At 39.6% G+C, this 19,897-nt stretch overlaps 2 protein-coding genes across 7 annotated transcripts in view; one reads left to right on the forward strand and one right to left on the reverse strand.

Annotated features, from left to right (window-relative positions):
* Nucleotides 1–5,159, reverse strand: part of LOC125780411 (thyroid hormone receptor-associated protein 3-like) — a 38,568-nt gene extending 33,409 nt beyond the window's left edge. For all 6 annotated transcript variants that reach the window (XM_049472932.1, XM_049472931.1, XM_049472928.1 and 3 more), the window contains exon 1: nt 4,925–5,159. The gene's annotated coding sequence lies outside the window, so the exon portion shown is untranslated. The remainder of the gene's footprint in view (nt 1–4,924) is intronic.
* Nucleotides 1–19,897, forward strand: part of eva1bb (eva-1 homolog Bb (C. elegans)) — a 519,072-nt gene that overhangs the window by 48,922 nt on the left and 450,253 nt on the right. The gene's annotated exons all lie outside the window — the stretch shown is intronic.

A 19,897-nucleotide genomic window follows, 5' to 3' on the forward strand; every position in this document is an offset into this window, starting at 1 on the left:
GGTATTAGTGTCTCGTCACACCCCTAGTAATCGCCCCTTTAATCAGGCATTTAAATGGCTTTTTAAAAAGTAAATCAGAGCATTTTCTGGGATTAAAAGTGTGAATTCAGCTTAGTGCTGGGCGATATAACGATATCGATTTGTTTCGCGATAATTTTTCCCTCGATGACGATGATAAGCCTGTGCAATAGAATTCGATAAACATTCATTTCCATTTCCGTCTAAGTGGCGCGGCAAACAACGAAAACACAACGTGTAATCAATCCAGAAGACGCTGGAGCAAATTAATAAATAGTTAAGAAAATTGTAATAGTTATTCTCATGCATGCAACAAAAAACCCTAAAGAATAGTGGAGTATGGCCCGACACACGCAAACAACCATAGTGTTTGTACTTTGGGAATAAACGGCCGCACTGTTCAGCACGTTTTAAATAAATTTTAAGTAAATTTTAAGCACTAAATGTAATTAATTCAATTTATATTAGGACCTCGGGGCAGGTGCTGCAAAAATGTGTATGTGGGGCGCGGATTAAAGGAAGAGGTTTTTTTGCGGAGCGGTAACAGGACAAAAACACCTTAAGAATGATGTCTAAATGACTTTCCTCTAATCTAATATAATTTAACATGGTTTAAGGATATAAAATAATTTCTAAACAAACGAACTTTTTAATATTGAGCTTATGGCCCAAGTGCAAAAACACAAAATCATTTATCATTTAGATTATCTGCCTGAACGCGAGCCCGAACCCGAGCTTGAACGCCAGCCTGACTCAGGCGCTGCATGAACTCGGGCCGGTCGAGAACACCGCTTTCCTCTCAGATTAGGCGGAAGAAAATGGTCTTTTTTTTAATGTAACAAATCACACTGTGATTTTTGTGATATTTCCCCAATTACAGCTCAGCTGCGCGTTTAAAGCTCAACGCATGAATTAATCGGTGCGCTGTGCGCCGCGCGTGCTCGCGGGGGATTTGACGCGTCTGTCAAGCAAGTTAATGGACCGTTTTGGGGGCAGAGATTAAGAAGTACAGCAGGTACATCTCAGATTTGTAGTTTAATGCTCTACTAAATTACTGGCTTTAAAACTGGCTCATGATATGGTCGGTTCTGGCTGGATTTTTTCCTGCCTACAGGCTGCATTTGACGGAAAGCAGCTCCTCAGTCAGACAACAGTGTCAGCATACAAATCGTGTGCGTTTCCTACAGGACAAACCATTTAAAAGTGCAGATAAACTCATTAAAAAATCACACAGTGTCTGTCTGGCTTAAAATACTTTTAATAAGGTACAGCTTTTAAATTAATAAATCAACATTCATTAAAAATCCGTGAGAAGTTCTGTATGCTAAATGACAAGCTAAGCTAATAAGCTAATAACATTTAATAATAACAGAAAAATAGATATGAATTTGGAAAATAACCAACTAAAGTGAGCTCAAAATACAATAATAAATATAATCTAACGAATTTCAAAATATAAATTAGAAATATTGAACTTCAATATTAAATTCAACTTCAACTACAAAAAACGCAAGGACCGATAGAACATAACGAACAGAAAAAAATAAATTTGAAATTGGAAAAAAAGTTCAAAATGCTAAAAGAAATAAAACCTAACGAATTTCAGAATATAAAATCTAAATATTGCACTGCAGCAGTACAAAAGCCTAAGTGCTTAAACAAACAAACCAAAAAACAGCCTATCACAAATCATTTTTTGAGCCCGACCCAGCTGAGGAAAAGGTGGGAAATCTTTTTTTTTCCGGCTGGGTCTTGGAAAACTTTGTGGTGAATTAAAGGGGCCGAGTTGCAATTTTTGTTTTACTTTAATCAGTTTTTAATCCGTCTTTTTAAAAACAAATATTCCAATATTGGCTGCCAATCAGTGCCCAATATTCTGAGCTCAAAAAACGCTATTCGGGCCAGCCCTACTAATCTAATATAATTTAACATGGTTTAAGAATATAAAATAATTTCTAAACAAACGAAATATTTAATATTGAGCTTATAGCCCAAGTTTTTTTTTCAGTCATGGAAAATTGGAAAAAATTGGAAAAAAGCCCGAGTTCATGCAGCGCCTGAGTCAGGCTGACGTTCAAGCTCGGGTTCTGGCTCGCGTTCATGATTAATTTGTTTTTTTTAAAAACTAATATTGGAATATTCGCTACCAATTACTGCCAAATATCCGGAGCTCAAAAAATGCTATTCGGGCCAGCCCTAATAATTATGGAGATACAGAAAAAAATATTGTGATAAAACTTCCATCACTCCCTTATTCTCTCACTAATAAAAACAAACCTTTAAGTGTGACACAAAGTGATTTGATTTATATCGTGATACATATCGATATCGACTGATATGGAAAACTATATCGTGATAAGATTTTTTCCCATATCGCCCAGCTCTAATTCAGCTGTAACTTAGCTGTATCTGCACTGCAAAACTGTGCTGGATTGATTGAGGTGCACAGCTTTAAACACATGTTCATGTTTACAAGCACGTGCCCAACCATGTGGATGGTTTACTCCTGCTCCCCCTATATATACACACTGTTTTTTGAAGCCATATCATGCACCCTACTTACACAATACACAGATAGCCAGCAGAACAATCAACACTACAATCATAACTACTTTGGTTAATACACTTTGCTTGTGAGTGGTTGTGACCAGAAAACATCTGTGTTCACTCTGTGGGTCAGTAACACATAGGAAAAATTCTAAATTGCAAATAACCTAATGTTTAAAAAAAATTAATTATCCTTGTAGTGAGCACTTCACATCCGGCCCGTCTATAACTGCCATCTCTACACACAATCTATTTGCTGAGGAAAGATGATTCTGCTTAGCTGGAAAAACTGGACAGCTGAAACAGGATGTGGTTTTGGTCTGATAGAGCAGCCCAAACAGAAAGAGAAAAAATATCACAGCGAGAAACTAGCTTAGCTTTTAATCACTGCAACATTTTCTGAAGTAAAGTATTGTACATTATAGTACACTGCATACTGTACAGAATTACAGTAAAATATAGTACAGCAATGAAATTTACAATGCAGAATTTATTATTTCTACAGGAATTGGTGCTCCTGTCTATAGTAAGAAAACCATACAATTGTAAGATAATAAAATAGCTTTTATTAGGGTTTTACCCACAGTAACTGCAGTATTTTGTGTAGTATAGTACTGTAATTTAATACTGTGGTGCTTATTACAGGTTATACAGTAACTGCAGTGTTTTCTATAGTATAGTTCTACTAAATATTATATACTGTAATGTAATACTCTGTAGCTTTATTATGGTTCCCACAGTTACTGCAGTGTTTTCTGTAGTAAAGATTGTAATGTATATTTTAGTCATTCTCCATCCATCCATCCACCCATCCATTCAGGCAGTTTGACTAAACCCTATTGAGCATCTGTGGGGCATCCTCAAACCCAATGTGGAAGAGCACAAGGTGTCAAACATCTATCCACCAGCTCTGTGATGTCCTTATGGAGGAGTAGAAGAGGAATGGCAAACGAGTGGCAACCTGTGAAACTCTAGTGAACTCCTTGCACAATTGAGTTATAAGGCAGAAACTTTGGGCACAATTTGGCCATTTTACCTATACTGGGGTGTACTCACTTTTGTTGTTGCCAGTGGTTTAGAAATAAATGTGTTGAGTTATTTTAAGAGCAAATTTACACTGCTATACAAGCTGTACATTCTGTCATATCTTCAGTAATGTCTCATGATAAATCAGGTCAAGTAGTTTTATTGTCAATACTGCATATGTACAAGACATACAGAGGTTTGAATTTATGTTACCCTCCTTCACAACATTACAAGAACAAAAATATAAATATAAAATAAGGAGACACTAAACATACACTACAACAAGGTCACATATATAGATATATGTAAGACAATATACTAATTACAGATACAGTATAGATAAGATTAAATATTTACAGTACTTACATTTGTGAGAAAGTGTATCTGTAATTTAACTGATACAGTAAACTGGCCAACTCTATTTCCACAGTAAAATAGAAAATACTATAGTTTATAAATAGTAATCACAGAGTAGCATTTATTATGACTACCACAGTAACTACAGTGTATAATATTATAAATAACTGCATATTACAGTACTCACATTTATTGTGATAGATAGCTCAAGTGACTAATTATACTGTATATTGTCAAAAGAAACTACACATTTAAAAGTTAAGAGCTTAATACAAATTAATACTGTGGATTGTATTAACAACACTAATAAATTTTCCTGATTTACTGCATTGTTTCCTGTATTGTATTGTATTTGTGCTAGTTGCTATGTTAACTATCTATGCTAAGCTAATGCTAATGCTTCCACTATAATGCAGGCTTGGGTGGCTAACCATGTAGCTAGCTAAACTTCGTTAGCACGCTAGCTTAGCTAACGAGGCTGGTGTGTTTTTCGAATTGTCCGTTCCACCTTAAATCCACGGGCATCTCAAGAGTATCTGGGGCTCGGTCGCTCAAGCGCCTCAATAGCGCTGCTGCAGCATTTAAGGTGGAACTGATAATTCGAAGCCTAACAACTTCACTTTGGAGTGAAATAGCAGCAAAGATATGTAACTTATGATTAGATAATTTACGTTAAAATACGCGTTAATTAACGTTAGTGATCGTTTAACGTTTAATAATACGCCGTTTAAAGCCATTTTAACCGTATTTTAATACATGTTAACGCTAAAGATAGTTAAGCTAACTAGCTTAGCTAGCTGAATAGAGCTAGTTAGCTGTTTTTTTGCGGTTATCTGGTTAAAATTAAGATAAAGCAGCGGGTCTAAAACAGCGCGGGAGGATAAAACACCATTACTGTACTATAAACACAAGTTTACACTGATTTAAGATGATTAAACGCGATAAAACTGAAGGTTAGCTAAGCTAAGCTACATACCTGCTCCTCCTGCTGCAGCTTCGCGGGGCTGGAGAGAGCTACACCCGCTAACCGGAGCCTCGGATCCGGATTAAGCAGAACCGTATTAATCCCGCCGGTTCAGAACTGGATATTTAACACACTCAAACCGGATTCAACCGAATCTGCTACTGTGCCGATTCAGAGAAGAACGACTCGTCGATTGAGGTCAATCGTGCAGCAGCAGCCATGTGTGCGTGTATTACTGTGATTGGGAGGTGTGTGTGTGTGTTGTACTGTGGTTTGTGAGAGTGTGTGTGTGTGTGTGTGTGTTCAGTAAAAACGTTAAAGCAGAGGGCCGAGTCTAAGAGGGCCGAGGACAAGAGGGCCGAGTACACACACTTCTAACTAGGGCACTTAGTGCACGATCAACACTGAATACAGCTTGAAGAAATAAGAGATCACTTAAAAATGATGAATTTCTTTGATTTTGCCAAATTGAAAACCTCTGGAATATAATCAAGAGGAAGATGGATGATCACAAGCCATCAAACCAAACTGAACTGCTTGAATTTGTTGCACCAGGAGTAAAGCAGCATAAAGTTATCCAAAAGCAGTGTGTAAGACTGGTGGAGGAGATGATGCCAAGATGTATGAAAAATGATTAAAAACCAGGATTGTTCTACCAAATATTGATTTGATTGACTCTTAAAACTTCATGAATATGAACTTATATGGTCTGAAAGCTCTGCATCTTTTTTTTGTTATTTCAGCCATTTCTGAAATAAATGCTCTAAAAGACAATATTTCATTTGGGATTTGGGAAAAATGTCCGTAGTTTATAGAATAAATACGGTGGCCGAGAAAGCCCAGCGCAGTGCAAATTGAAAAGCGCTGCAAAAGCACAAAACACATCCATCAAAATTACAACACAGGCGCAGCAACTAGAAAAACGCGCTGCAAATAGAAAAACGCGCTGCAAATAGAAAAACGAGCTGCAAATACAACCACAACACAACGGAAGTGAGTCACAACACAACGGAAGTTTCCCGGGGGACCTTAAAAGATACTGTACCAGCTAAGCTGCATCTTCAGTAACGTCTCGGACTTCACTATGTGTACAAAGGACAATAAGTGGCAAACAAGGCGTTTTGTGAAGCAGAACTTTTATTAATATGCACACAACCGTGGTAATCACAGGTAATAAACATAACTTACTTTTCAGAAGCTTGTTTGCCACTTATTGTCCTTTGTATACAGCTGGTACAGCATCTTTTAAGGTCCCCCGGGAAAATTCCGTTGTGTTGTGACTCACTTCCGTTGTGTTGTGGTTCTATTTGCAGCGCGTTTTTCTATTTGCTGCGCCTGTGTTGTAATTTTGATGGATGTGTTTTGTGCTTTTGCAGCGCTTTTCAATTTGCACTGTGCTGGGCTTTCTCGGCCACCGTAAATAAAACAACAATGTTCATTTTACTCAAACATAAACCTATAAATAGCAAAATCAGAGAAACAGATTCAGAAACTGAAGTGGTTTCTTATTTTTTTTCCAGAGAGCTGCATAAACAAAACAAAAATCAGCCAATCGGCGACCACCACATCCCCCTCATCATGTTAAAAAGTAAAATAATGCATGGCAACGACTTATTAAGGAATAGGAATGAGATCCTAAGGCATGACAATGATTTGTTAAGTTTTGGGAACGAAAGCCTAATGCATAGGAATGAGATTATTAAGGTGTGTGTATGAGATAATTAAGTCATGGCCACAACTTATTAAGGTGTGGGAACAAGATAATTAATTCATAGACAAAAAATAAGAAAACTTGCTTTTCTGTAAACTAATGCCCATGAAGATAATCTTTAGTAAGAAAATAGTGAGTGAATTGGTTTCTTTTTATTTTAATCTCTGAATGAATTATGATGAGATTTTGGGACCTCTTGCAGTGAGACCAGTAAAAGACATATAATTCTGATACTAAAAGCTGATTGGGTAAAACGCAGACAGTATGCAGACCTGTTTACCTTCCTTTGGTGTCATATTGTGCAAAACCTCTGAGGGCTGCTTGCTTTGTTAGCTGTGAAACAAAAGGACCTTGTGACCACGTCTTAATGGCTATGATTTAATTAACTTGTTCCCGCACCTTAATGATCTCGTTCCTATACCTTAATTATTTCGTTACCATGCATTAGGTTCTCAGTCCCACGCCTAAGGATCTCATTCCCACACCTTAATATAAGTCGTGGCCACACATTGTTTTATTTTAACATGATGTCACCAAACAGGCTCCGAAACGAAGCATTACTTTTTCATGCATATTAAAGGACAACTAAACTCCCTAATTTTATATGACTCCACCCTCAGCTCAAATAATAAAAATGCTGAAAAATGAAAAAATGTAGTTCGGGAGGGGCACTCGGTGATGTATGGGTTTAGGAGTGGGACAGGAGGGAGAGCTGATTGGGCTGAGCAGTGTACCTCTGACAGCAGTGAGTTGCAGATGGTTGGACGTTAGCAGGGGGCGGGATTGATATACTATTGATAAACTGATTTGCATATTGTGATATGTACCAAAGTACACGGACACATCACCCATGCCTATAGCACAGCTGAACCTGAGAGGGCGCTGCAGAGGTGGAAATTACCATAATAAAAGCGTTTTTAAAGGTTTAGGAAATGTTTGTAAAAAATTAAAGGACAACATTTTAGCTATTAATGAACAAATATGGTTTAGGGTTTAAAGTGCCTCTTTCAGGGTTGTGTCCACATTTTTCAGTGTCTTTTTTGTTTTTGTAATCTACTGCACACATGGGCAGGTGTTACCAAAAGTGTTTTCTTTATTTGTGCGCCATTGTTCAATAGTTTCTCGTAAAATGTCCAACAGGAGCATGATAGGAAATAATCTCTGTAGGAATGTACAAAGAATTCTCAGACTTAAGTGTCAGAGACCGCAATAACACTGCTGATGTGGCCGAATGCAATCAATTTGTAGCACCACAGATATATAGACCCAATTACACAACCACTACAATGAGTGTTACTTGATAAAATAATTAGGATAGTTCTAGGACCAGTTAGGTTCGCTCTAGGAGCAATACACATGGAAGAAATGAGACCAGAATTTGTGCAGCAATAAAGTGTATTAAAATGTCAATCAATGCCAGTAGGTAAATAAAACAATGTAACAAAATAAATTCTGTAAATAAATAAATAAAAAACAATTCAGTTACTCAGTTTCCAAAAGAATTCACCCTTCAATAACCTTGGTCAACAATGAAAATGGTAAGTATACCCTTTGTATTTCAGTATTTGTATATTTAATATTATATTAATTACTATTATTTCTCTAATCACCTGTGTTCTCTATTTTAGAGGTATTTATGCAGTTTAAGGTAAGTATTATTTTATTATTTTAATCTATTTATAGGTATTTTATAACTAATTAATTATTTCTTTCTTCTAGGTCTAATGGATTATTGATTAAAGGTAAGTATTATTATAATTACTGTTATCCAATTAAACCTCTAGGTTATTTTACACCAATAGTATACCCTTTAACAAACAACCAGAAATAAAAAATAACAATTCTCTGTAGCAAAAACAATAAATGAATATCAAAACCACTTAGAAATTATCAAAATCAAATAACAGTAATCCAACCAATTAAAATTTAACCCTTTTCAGTATCTTTGTAGAGTGTCCTTTCTTTCAAAAAAAAATAAAATAAAATAAAAGTGTCCTTTTTACTCAAATAATCTTAAAGTCCACAAATTTTCTTTAATGTTCACTATCAAGTGTTTGAAAATGTGAATGAAGTGTAATGAAGTCACTTGGGTCCTCGGGCTTGGCTCGCCATCCTAGCACCGCGCACTGCACCGGCCGTGTGCAGCTGAACGACACGAGGAGTGTTCGGGAAGATCCATTTCCAATCCATTTCACCCAACAAAAAAAACTGGCCGAATCCTATCCAGGGTTTTCACACACCACCCCAGGGCACATGGACACCAGGTTCTACCTCCACCTGGAGATTACCGGAGCGTGTAACTGGCAAAGTTTCACGAGGCACAATAAGTGAGCCTCTCTCCCTTCCTCCACTCTGCAGCCTCAAATCTAACAGCGGTCAGCTTGGTAGTGATTTACTCACTAACCACAACGCTGAATTCTAGCGTTTTCTAGTATTTTTTTTTAATACTTTAAGCAGAGAACTTCTTGCATGACCTGTCTCTTCTCCTCCCGCAGAACTTTCTGGGTAAAACAGCCAGGGATTGACGTCCACTAACCAACAGGCTCCGCCTCTGTCTCTTAGAGGATTATTATGATTGGCTGCTGTTTAGCACCTTGGATCATCTGAAGAACTGATTGGCTGCTGTTTAGCGCCTAAAAGTTTTATTTCATTTATTATCTAAAATAAATAAAAACGATTTCCTTTTCATTTTAAACACTGTTTGGGAGTTTTCTTTTTTTTCTATTAATTAATTTATACTGTTTCAGAATAAATAAAAATTATAATAAATAAATATATATATTCATTATTTACTTTCTGCAGTTATCTAATTGATGTCTTTGTGACCCATTTAAGACCTGGGTTACACCCTCCCGTCTTTAACTGCATGCACATCCCTGTGCATTGGACTAGTGGGATGTCTCACAGCAGGATTGGCATATTCCATAGAGGCAGCTTCTATAAGAGACTGAGTGAGGGCTGTAGTCATACCTTGGAATAGGGACTGGACAATGGATATCAGAGGATTGCCTAGCTCTGGATAGGTTAGTCTCTTGGCTTTTTCTCTGTGTCTTGTGCAGCGTCTCACTGATGCTGGAGTTTCTTCATCCTCGGATTCCTCTGTGGAAGGCTGTAGGTGTTCTGCGTTTTCTGGTACCTCTTCAGCAGGTGTAGCAGAATGCAGCATTTCAGAATTTAGAGCTGGATCGTCGACATGGTCTGTAGGTAAGTATTCATTTTCTGCTAATCTTTCAGGTAGGTCTTCTTTTACAGGGATCTTCTCAGGTAAGTTTTCTCTTTCAGGAATCTCAGGTTCAGCAGACGGGTTCTTTACAGCTGGTTCAAGCTGGATTCTGAAGTTAGAGTCAACTGGTATTCTTTCATCCTCATGGATCTGAACAATTTCAACAGGTTCAAGCCTTAAGGGAACTGAAGAATAGTAGATTGGGTAGTCATCAGAATCAGAGTTAGAATCAGACTCTTCTGAATTCTCTTTGGGTGACATCTGTCTTGTTCTTGGTCTCCTAACCTTAGAAATAGGAAGGTCAGCTTCTTCTGGTGATAGGAAGTTGCACGGTCGGAGCAAATCTCTGTGCAATGTACGTAGGGGCCCAGCCTTGTTCTCAGGCTTTACTGTGTACACTGGGAGTTCTCCTGCTCTGCCCACAACAACATACACAACAGATTCCCATTTATCTGACAATTTATGTTTTCCCCTCAGTTTCACATTCCTCACTAACACACGATCACCCTTCTCTAGGGTTGATTCAGTGACTCTTTTGTCAAATCGTGCCTTGTTTCTTTCAGCAGATTTTGCAGCATTCTCGGTAGCCAATCTATAGCTCTCTTCCAGTTGAGTTCTCAGATGGCTCACATACTGAGAGTGAGTCTTCTCATGTTGCTTGTTCACAGAGATGTTGAAAGCGAGGTCAATTGGCAGTCTTGGTTTCCTTCCGAACATTAGCTCGTAAGGGGTAAACCCTGTACTGTCATGCTTCGTACAGTTATAAGCATGTACTAATGGCTTAACAAAATCTCGCCAACACGACTTCTCTTTCTCTTGCAAAGTCCCAATCATGCTCAGTAGTGTCCGATTGAATCGTTCCACCGGATTACCACGTGGATGATATGGTGTAGTCCTTACTTTATGAATTCCCATGACTTCACACAGCTCCTTGATAGTTTTGGACTCAAAGTCAGGACCTTGGTCACTGTGCAGCTTTTCAGGAACACCATAATGAATTATGAAGTTCTCCCATAAGCACTTCGCCACAGTCCTGGCCTTCTGATTGGGAGTAGGTATTGCCACAGCATATTTGGTGAAATAATCTGTGATCACCAGGATGTCTTTGGTGTTGCTGCGATCTGGTTCTAATGACAGGAAGTCCATACACACCAATTCTAGGGGTCTTGTTGCTTTGATGTTAACTAATGGTGCGGCTCTTTCAGCTGGTGCTTTCCTGAGTACACAGCGACTGCATGTCTTTAGCTTCCTCTCCACATCTGATGCCATTTGGGGCCAATAAAAGCGTGCTCTTAAAAGATCTAGGGTACGCTCCAACCCTAGGTGGCCCATGTCATCATGGAGGCTCTTCATTACCATCTCTCTTAGTTCTTCTGGTAGAACTAGCTGGAAATTGACATCTTGTCCTAGTTGTCTTCTTCTGTACAAAATTCCGTCCTTCATTTGTAACCGATTCCACTCTCGGCACATCAGAGAAAGTTTTGGCATCTCCCTTCTTGCAGATGGGGTTGGCACCTCTCCCCTTTCAAAAGATGAGATTACTTCTCTGATAACAGGGTCTGACCTCTGTTTCTGTTGTAACTCAACTTCAGTTATCATTGGGATGACTGGAAACCCTTCAAAGTGTTCGCCCAACACAAAAGCATCAGGTAAAGAATCAGGATGAGTAGACAGGGATCCGACTAAGGGAATGGGTTCGACTTCTGATGCACTCAAGGATGGCTGGCATACTAACCGAGCTTCGCAGATTGCCTGGACCACTTCGGTGCTCACTTCTGCATTAGTGGTAAGCTCTGGTAAGTGTTGCAGCGTAAACTGTCTAATTCGGTCTTGTTCTTTCTGAGAAGAAGGGTCATCAATTTTAGTATTCATGGGATGTCGTGAGAGGGCATCTGCATCGAGGTTATGTTTGCCAGGTCTATATTGCAACTTAAAGGAAAATGTTGACAATGCTGACAACCACCTGTAGCTTGCAGCATCCAACTTCGCTGAAGTGAGGATGTACGTCAGAGGATTGCTGTCAGTTATCACTGTGAATGAATTGCCATATAGGTAGTCAGAAAATTTGTCTGTTACAGCCCACTTGAGGGCCAAGAATTCAAGCTTATGCGCTGGGTATCGCGCTTCACTTTTTGAAAGACCACGACTGGCATATGCTATTACACGTTGATGCCCGTCCTGCTCCTGGTATAAGGCAGCTCCAAGGCCAATGGTGCTGGCGTCGGTGTGCAAGATGTATGGCAGACTGGGGTTGGCAAATCCCAGGACAGGGGCTGAAGTGAGTTTAGCGATGACAGTGTCAAAAGCTTCCTGACAGTTTTCCGTCCAGCGGTCTCCAAACAGTTCTTTTGGCTTGTAGTACTGGTTCTGACTTTTGGTCAGCTTGCATCCTTTCCTCTTAGGAGCATATCCAGCAGTTAGCTCATTCAGCGGTTTGACTATCTTCGAGAAGTCTCTGATGAACCTTCGATAGTATCCTGCAAATCCTAAAAAGGAACGGAGTTCTTTGAGGTTCTTGGGACTCGGCCAGTTCTTCAGGACTGCAATTTTCTCTGGGTCAGTTTTCACTCCATCACTGGATACAATGTGTCCAAGGTATCGGACGGACTTCTGGAAAAATTTACATTTCTCAGGGGATAGCTTGAGACCATACTCCTTGAGTCGTTGGAGGACTTTGAAAAGGCGCTCCTCATGCTCTTCTAAGGTTTCTGAGAAGATAATGAGGTCGTCCAGAAAGACAATGACTTCTCGGAGGTTGAGGTCTGACATACACTTCTCCATGAGTCTTTGAAATGTACTTGGGGCGTTAGTGATCCCCTGCGGCATACGATTCCATTCCCAGAATCCAAGTGGGCATACAAAAGCTGTTTTATGTTTATCTGCTTCTTCCAGCTCAATCTGATAATACCCTGACTTCAGATCAAGAACTGAGAACCATTTGGATCCTGTCAGCACAGAAAAGGTTTCCTCCAAATGAGGTAGGGCATATGCATCTTTCACAGTTTGCAGATTGAGTTTCCGGTAATCTACACAGAGTCTTACTTCACCGTTTTTCTTCCTGACTACAACAATAGGGGATGAAAAGGAGGATTCAGACTCTCTGATTACTCCAGACTCTAACAACTCTTCTAGATGTCTTTTTACTGCATCAAAGTCCTGAGGATGTATTGGTCTAGCTCGCTGTTTGAAAGGAGTTTCATCAGACAACTTGATGCGATGTTTCACTTGGTTTGTGTGTCCAAAGTCCAGGTCATGGTGAGCAAAGACTTCAGGCATAGCTCTCAGTTTGCACTCTATCCTTTCTCTCCACTCAGCTGGGATAGGTGAATCAGCAAAGTCAAACTTGATACTTGCATCTGTGACAGAAGCTGTCATAGGTGAGGTGTCAATGGAGTTTTTATTCAATGCATCACTGGGCAGGATTTGTTGCAGTGCATGCAATTCAGCAAGGACTCGATTAGGAGTTAGGGTAATATCATGGTCTGTCTCGTTCCTCAGTACCACAGGCAGCTTAGCGTGAAACTTGTCAGGTAGAGTAATCAGGCTGTTGGTCACAATGAGACCACCAGGAAGAGAAGCTGTTGAGGGTGACTCCAGAACAACCCATCGGTCAGCACCTCTGTGGTTCACGGATCCTTCTAAAATAGAACACTGGCCTGCTGGAATGATTTTGGGTGCATTACTATGAAGCCTTACCGTGCCTACTGTGCAGTTTTCAGTTTGCTTATGTCTCATTTCTAGTGTTTTCAGGACCATTTTATAGCCATGATGTGGTGACTGATGTTTCAACTGATTCTTCTCAAAATGTTTCTCATACAGGACATCCAAAGTATTGGTTCCTATCAGCAAGGTGGGTCGTGCTGCTTCGCTGATGTCTGCAACAACTAATGCTAAGGTAGGAACTTCCACAACTGTACCTAGAAACTCTTTTGGAAATGTGATGTTTAATTCTACATAACCTGAATACGGAACAGGCTGTCCATTAGCTGCTTCTACTTCTAGTAGATCACCAATAGGTTTACAGCTCAGGGCTGGCTGATGTGTCTCATGAAAGGATTTGGAAACAGTTGTCACCTGTGACCCTGTGTCAAGCAAGCAGTTGTATTTCTGTCCATCAATGACCACTTCAGAAATACACTTGGTCCCTACTAGACCTCTGGGTAGGTTACCATATGTTTTGGTCTGAGTAGTTTGGTTGTTTACACTGGCCCTGGTAACATTAGGGTTCTTAGTTCTCTGTGAGATTGTCTGGTTCACTGTACTGTGTTCACGGTCCCAAGCATGCTGCTTCTCAATTAACTGCTTCTTTTTAGCAGCCACTAAGGAAGGGTTGGGATCAGCTGGACAGGATACAGCAGTATGTCCGTCTTCTCCACAGCAGAAACAGTACCATGGTCTCGGCCTTTGACTGGACTCTTTGGTAGCACTGGTCTGTGTTTCTTGTGTCACTGTTCTGTCTCTTTTCTTGTTTCTCATTTCAGACAGCACTGCAATGGGTTTCTGTGGCTCTGGAACCATCATGTTGGCAACTTGACTCTGCAGGTGGGCTACTTGTTGTCTCAGCTCTAAAATAGCACCTTCTGAGTACTCAGGGCATTTTGGCTTTGGCTTTGACACTTTAAGTTGCCCTTGCAAGTCTTTGACTTGTTTTCTTAGGCTGTCAACCTCAGCACTAAGGGTTTCTTCTTCTTGGCTAACATAAGTCTCAGCCCTGACAGCATGGGAGCTGGCACGAAACTTTGCATTACCAAGATGCTTTTTCATTCTCATCTCTTTGGCAATGTGCTTATCTTCTTCCATACGCAGATGGAACAATAGCTCAGAAAATGAGGGTGGGTTATTCTTCTTCTGCTCCAGCTGGAGGTCAGCAAGTAACCCATTATCCCAACATCCACGACTAAACTGGCGTAACAGGTGCCTGTTCTCCTCACTGGTGGGTAGACTGCCTTGTTTGATCACTTTACTTAAAACAATGTAGAGCCTTTGGAGGTATTCGGACGGCTTTTCACCAGCATCCTGTAGAGTATTCAGAAATCTTGCGAAGAGCTCATCACCGTCTTCAACAGTGGCGAAAGCTGAGTCAAGTAGGTCTAGATAAGCTCTTGGAGTAGCCTGTGGACTCAGATGCTTTACTAGATTAGCTGCTGGAGGCAAAAGACTATCAAGAACTCTTCTGGATCGACACAAGTCTGACACTGCAGGGTCTTGCAACAGTAGTTCAACGTTGTTTCTCCATGTCTCATAGTCAACCTCATTATTAGGATGGGGTTTCTTCCCTGAAAAGACTCTAAGCCTTACTGGGGCATTTGCATGTGCTGCAGTTTCTCCACTCCTTACAACATGTTCAACAACAACGCGTTGAATAGCAGGAGGGTTCAATTCCTCTGGTGTGAGCACCACATTATGTTCAGATCGTCTCTCTGAGTTAATCGCTGGGAAGCTCTGAGCATTCGTCGGTGACTGCGGATAAGCTGAAGACACTTGATTTGTAGGTTCTGCCTCCCATGAACTGGAACTGTCTTGGATTCGGCCAGTTTGGTTGTCTTCTTGACATGCCATTGTTTCACGACACAGAAGGAGTTGCTCTTGTAGAAGTTCTGTTAACGGCTTCCTGCTCTGTGCTGCTAGCTTTTGGAATTCGGCTAGGAACCAGTTTGCATCAGTTTTTGTGGCTGAAGGCACGTATACGCTTGCCAAAGCAGTTATCTTGTAGGAGACATCTTTTTGCCTTGAACTATGGTAAGTATATGGCAGTAAGGGTTTGAGAGTACCGAGAGCTAAAGAACTTTTAAACTCCACTATTGCATTTTTGTGAAAGGCTGACGTGGGGTTATCAATACGCAGTACCCTTGCAATGTAGCCATGCTGCTCTAAATAGTCAGTTAGTTCTGTATCTGTTTCTGTCTCAGTTAACCCACTAACAAGAACTGAGTTAGCAACATTAACTTCTTCCTGTTCTACAATTTCCATGGTGAGTATACACTTTGAGTGCTATTTTAGATCTAGATTTTGTTTAACTTATTTATAAAGTTTTTAGGTGTGTGTTCTAATTATTTGGTCTCACTGCTTCCAGTTTTATTGCTCCTGGCTGGCTCGCCAAGTTCTGTAGCACCACAGATATATAGACCCAATTACACAACCACTACAATGAGTGTTACTTGATAAAATAATTAGGATAGTTCTAGGACCAGTTAGGTTCGCTCTAGGAGCAATACACATGGAAGAAATGAGACCAGAATTTGTGCAGCAATAAAGTGTATTAAAATGTCAATCAATGCCAGTAGGTAAATAAAACAATGTAACAAAATAAATTCTGTAAATAAATAAATAAAAAACAATTCAGTTACTCAGTTTCCAAAAGAATTCACCCTTCAATAACCTTGGTCAACAATGAAAATGGTAAGTATACCCTTTGTATTTCAGTATTTGTATATTTAATATTATATTAATTACTATTATTTCTCTAATCACCTGTGTTCTCTATTTTAGAGGTATTTATGCAGTTTAAGGTAAGTATTATTTTATTATTTTAATCTATTTATAGGTATTTTATAACTAATTAATTATTTCTTTCTTCTAGGTCTAATGGATTATTGATTAAAGGTAAGTATTATTATAATTACTGTTATCCAATTAAACCTCTAGGTTATTTTACACCAATAGTATACCCTTTAACAAACAACCAGAAATAAAAAATAACAATTCTCTGTAGCAAAAACAATAAATGAATATCAAAACCACTTAGAAATTATCAAAATCAAATAACAGTAATCCAACCAATTAAAATTTAACCCTTTTCAGTATCTTTGTAGAGTGTCCTTTCTTTCAAAAAAAAAATAAAATAAAATAAAAGTGTCCTTTTTACTCAAATAATCTTAAAGTCCACAAATTTTCTTTAATGTTCACTATCAAGTGTTTGAAAATGTGAATGAAGTGTAATGAAGTCACTTGGGTCCTCGGGCTTGGCTCGCCATCCTAGCACCGCGCACTGCACCGGCCGTGTGCAGCTGAACGACACGAGGAGTGTTCGGGAAGATCCATTTCCAATCCATTTCACCCAACAAAAAAAACTGGCCGAATCCTATCCAGGGTTTTCACACACCACCCCAGGGCACATGGACACCAGGTTCTACCTCCACCTGGAGATTACCGGAGCGTGTAACTGGCAAAGTTTCACGAGGCACAATAAGTGAGCCTCTCTCCCTTCCTCCACTCTGCAGCCTCAAATCTAACAGCGGTCAGCTTGGTAGTGATTTACTCACTAACCACAACGCTGAATTCTAGCGTTTTCTAGTATTTTTTTTTAATACTTTAAGCAGAGAACTTCTTGCATGACCTGTCTCTTCTCCTCCCGCAGAACTTTCTGGGTAAAACAGCCAGGGATTGACGTCCACTAACCAACAGGCTCCGCCTCTGTCTCTTAGAGGATTATTATGATTGGCTGCTGTTTAGCACCTTGGATCATCTGAAGAACTGATTGGCTGCTGTTTAGCGCCTAAAAGTTTTATTTCATTTATTATCTAAAATAAATAAAAACGATTTCCTTTTCATTTTAAACACTGTTTGGGAGTTTTCTTTTTTTTCTATTAATTAATTTATACTGTTTCAGAATAAATAAAAATTATAATAAATAAATATATATATTCATTATTTACTTTCTGCAGTTATCTAATTGATGTCTTTGTGACCCATTTAAGACCTGGGTTACAAATTCCTTACACCAATGTTCCAAATCTAGTATACAGCCTTCTCAGTACAGTAGAAACAGTTACTCCAACAAAAGCAAGATAAGATCATTTAAATGCCCTTATGCAGAATAAATAATAAATAAATAGGAGTCCCAATACTTTTGTCTATATGAACTGGTTCTTCAGGTCAGATCCTGGACAGGCATCAGCTGGGTGATTTCCCTGCTCAAACAGGCTAATCTTTTATTGTGTTTAGTTTCATTATTAGATGTGTTTGAGCAGGGAAATCCAACCAAACTGAGCTCAATGCCAGCCGTCCAGATCGAGCTCTGAATTATCCTCGACCAGCTTTAACCCCTTTAAACCTGTATGTTAGTCCACAGGCCTTTGCAACCTCACAAATGTTCTTCTGGGAGAATGGACAAACATTCCCATAAACACACCCCTAAACCTTGTGGAAAGCCTTTACAGAAGAGTTAAAACTGAAACTGCAACCATATTACACCATATTTATCCCTATAGTTTAGCAATAGGACGTTCCAATTACAACACTGCTGTTGATATTATCAGTTTCATGGACCTAAAACAAAAAGAGATGGTCTCGGTCTGGATCTTCTAAATCATGATCCAGTTCATTTGCAGTGTTAAAAAACACATTTATAGATGGTTTAGACTTATGATTGGCTGTCTTCACTCTTTAAAGGGTCACTAAACCCCCTGATTTTAACTGACTCCACCCTCAGCTCAAATTTTAAAAAGGAAAAAAAAAATGGGAGGGGTAGTTTGGGTGGGACACTGGGTGATGTATGGGTTTAGGGGCTGGGCAGAAGGGAGCAGTGTTCCTCTGATAGCAGTACGATGCAGATGGGGGGTGGATGTAATTGGGGGGAGGGGTATTATTGATTCACATATTGTGATTAACGTGTACCAAGGTAGACGGCACATCATCCTTGCCTATAGCACAGTTGAACCTGAGAGGACTCTGCAAAGGCAGAAATGACAACAATAAAAGCTTTTTTAAAAGTTAAAGCAGCACTAGGATTTTCTTGATTTTTGATCCTTTTAAAGAAGTAAAATTACAGCTTGAAACTCACTGCAGCGCTGCATTGAGGTGTAATAGGAGGAATAGCAGTGCTCTCTGAGCTCAAACCAGACTCTGTAAGTTTTCCGAGGCGGCCGCGACCAACGCTCGCAAGAACTGCGACCTGCTTTCCGACCTTTAGTTCTAACAGTTCTACAAGAACTACTGCTTCATTCTTTACAAACTAACATATAGACACTCTGGCAGAAGCTGGAAAGAGACCGAATATGTCTGTGAAATCCAGAAAACAAGAAAGAGAAACTAATCCGCCTGAAACATTTATTACACTCTACAACTGTAGGGGGAGCCCACAAGCACAAAATCTCAATCCTACCTAGTGGAGCTCTAAGGAAAGGTTTATACAATTTTAAGCAGGACTTGTATGTGTGTTTCACAAATTCAAAGGAACACATTTCAGCTATTACTGAAAAAAAAATGTGCCTCTTTTAACAGCAGAAAAAAGGAAAAACGATTCCCCTGTCTGTGCAGAAACATCATGCAGAAGTACGAGTACAACAGATTACAGTGCTGGTGATTCTGTATCTACTGTAACTGTAGATTAATTACAGTGCAGTATGGGTACAACAGATTACAGTGCTGGTGATTCTGTATCTACTGTAACTGTAGATTAATTACAGAGCAGTATGGGTACAACAGATTACGGTGCTGGTGATTCTGTATCTACTGTAACTGTAGATTAATTACAGAGCAGTATGGGTACAACAGATTACGGTGCTGGTGATTCTGTATCTATTGTAATTGTACATTAACCCTGTTACACTTATTCTACCATGCTGGAACGTGCCTCCACTGGAAGAACATTAGATTCTGGCAGAACATAGAGTTGGAACTGAACAAGCAGTACACTTTAACAGACACTGGTGCATCTTAAAGTAAGTGTAGCTCAGACTGCAGAACTGAGTTTTTTCTCAGAATCATGTGAGCTATAGTTAGCAGATTTCAGAGAATGGGCTGCTCTGCTGGTAAGAGGTGTAACTGTGAAGCTTTATAAATACAGGAATGAGTTGAGTAGTGTTATCTCTGTGTTGTGGCGAGTGTATGGGGGAGTGTGTGAGCGAGTGTGTGAGGGAGTGTGTGAGGGAGTTGATGCACCCTGCTGTTTCCGGTGGGCCTCTGAGCCCTGCAGTGACACTGATACACACTCTAGTTTAAGCACCTGTTCGGGCGTCTTCACTGACACAGAATCAGTGTCTGGAGACTCTGAAATGATGCTGTATAACAACAGAGAATACCTGCTGTACCACTGAAGATCAGGGATAAA

The sequence above is a fragment of the Astyanax mexicanus genome, unplaced genomic scaffold (genome assembly GCF_023375975.1).
Source record: "Astyanax mexicanus isolate ESR-SI-001 unplaced genomic scaffold, AstMex3_surface scaffold_31, whole genome shotgun sequence".
Classification (NCBI taxonomy): Eukaryota; Metazoa; Chordata; class Actinopteri; order Characiformes; family Acestrorhamphidae; genus Astyanax; species Astyanax mexicanus.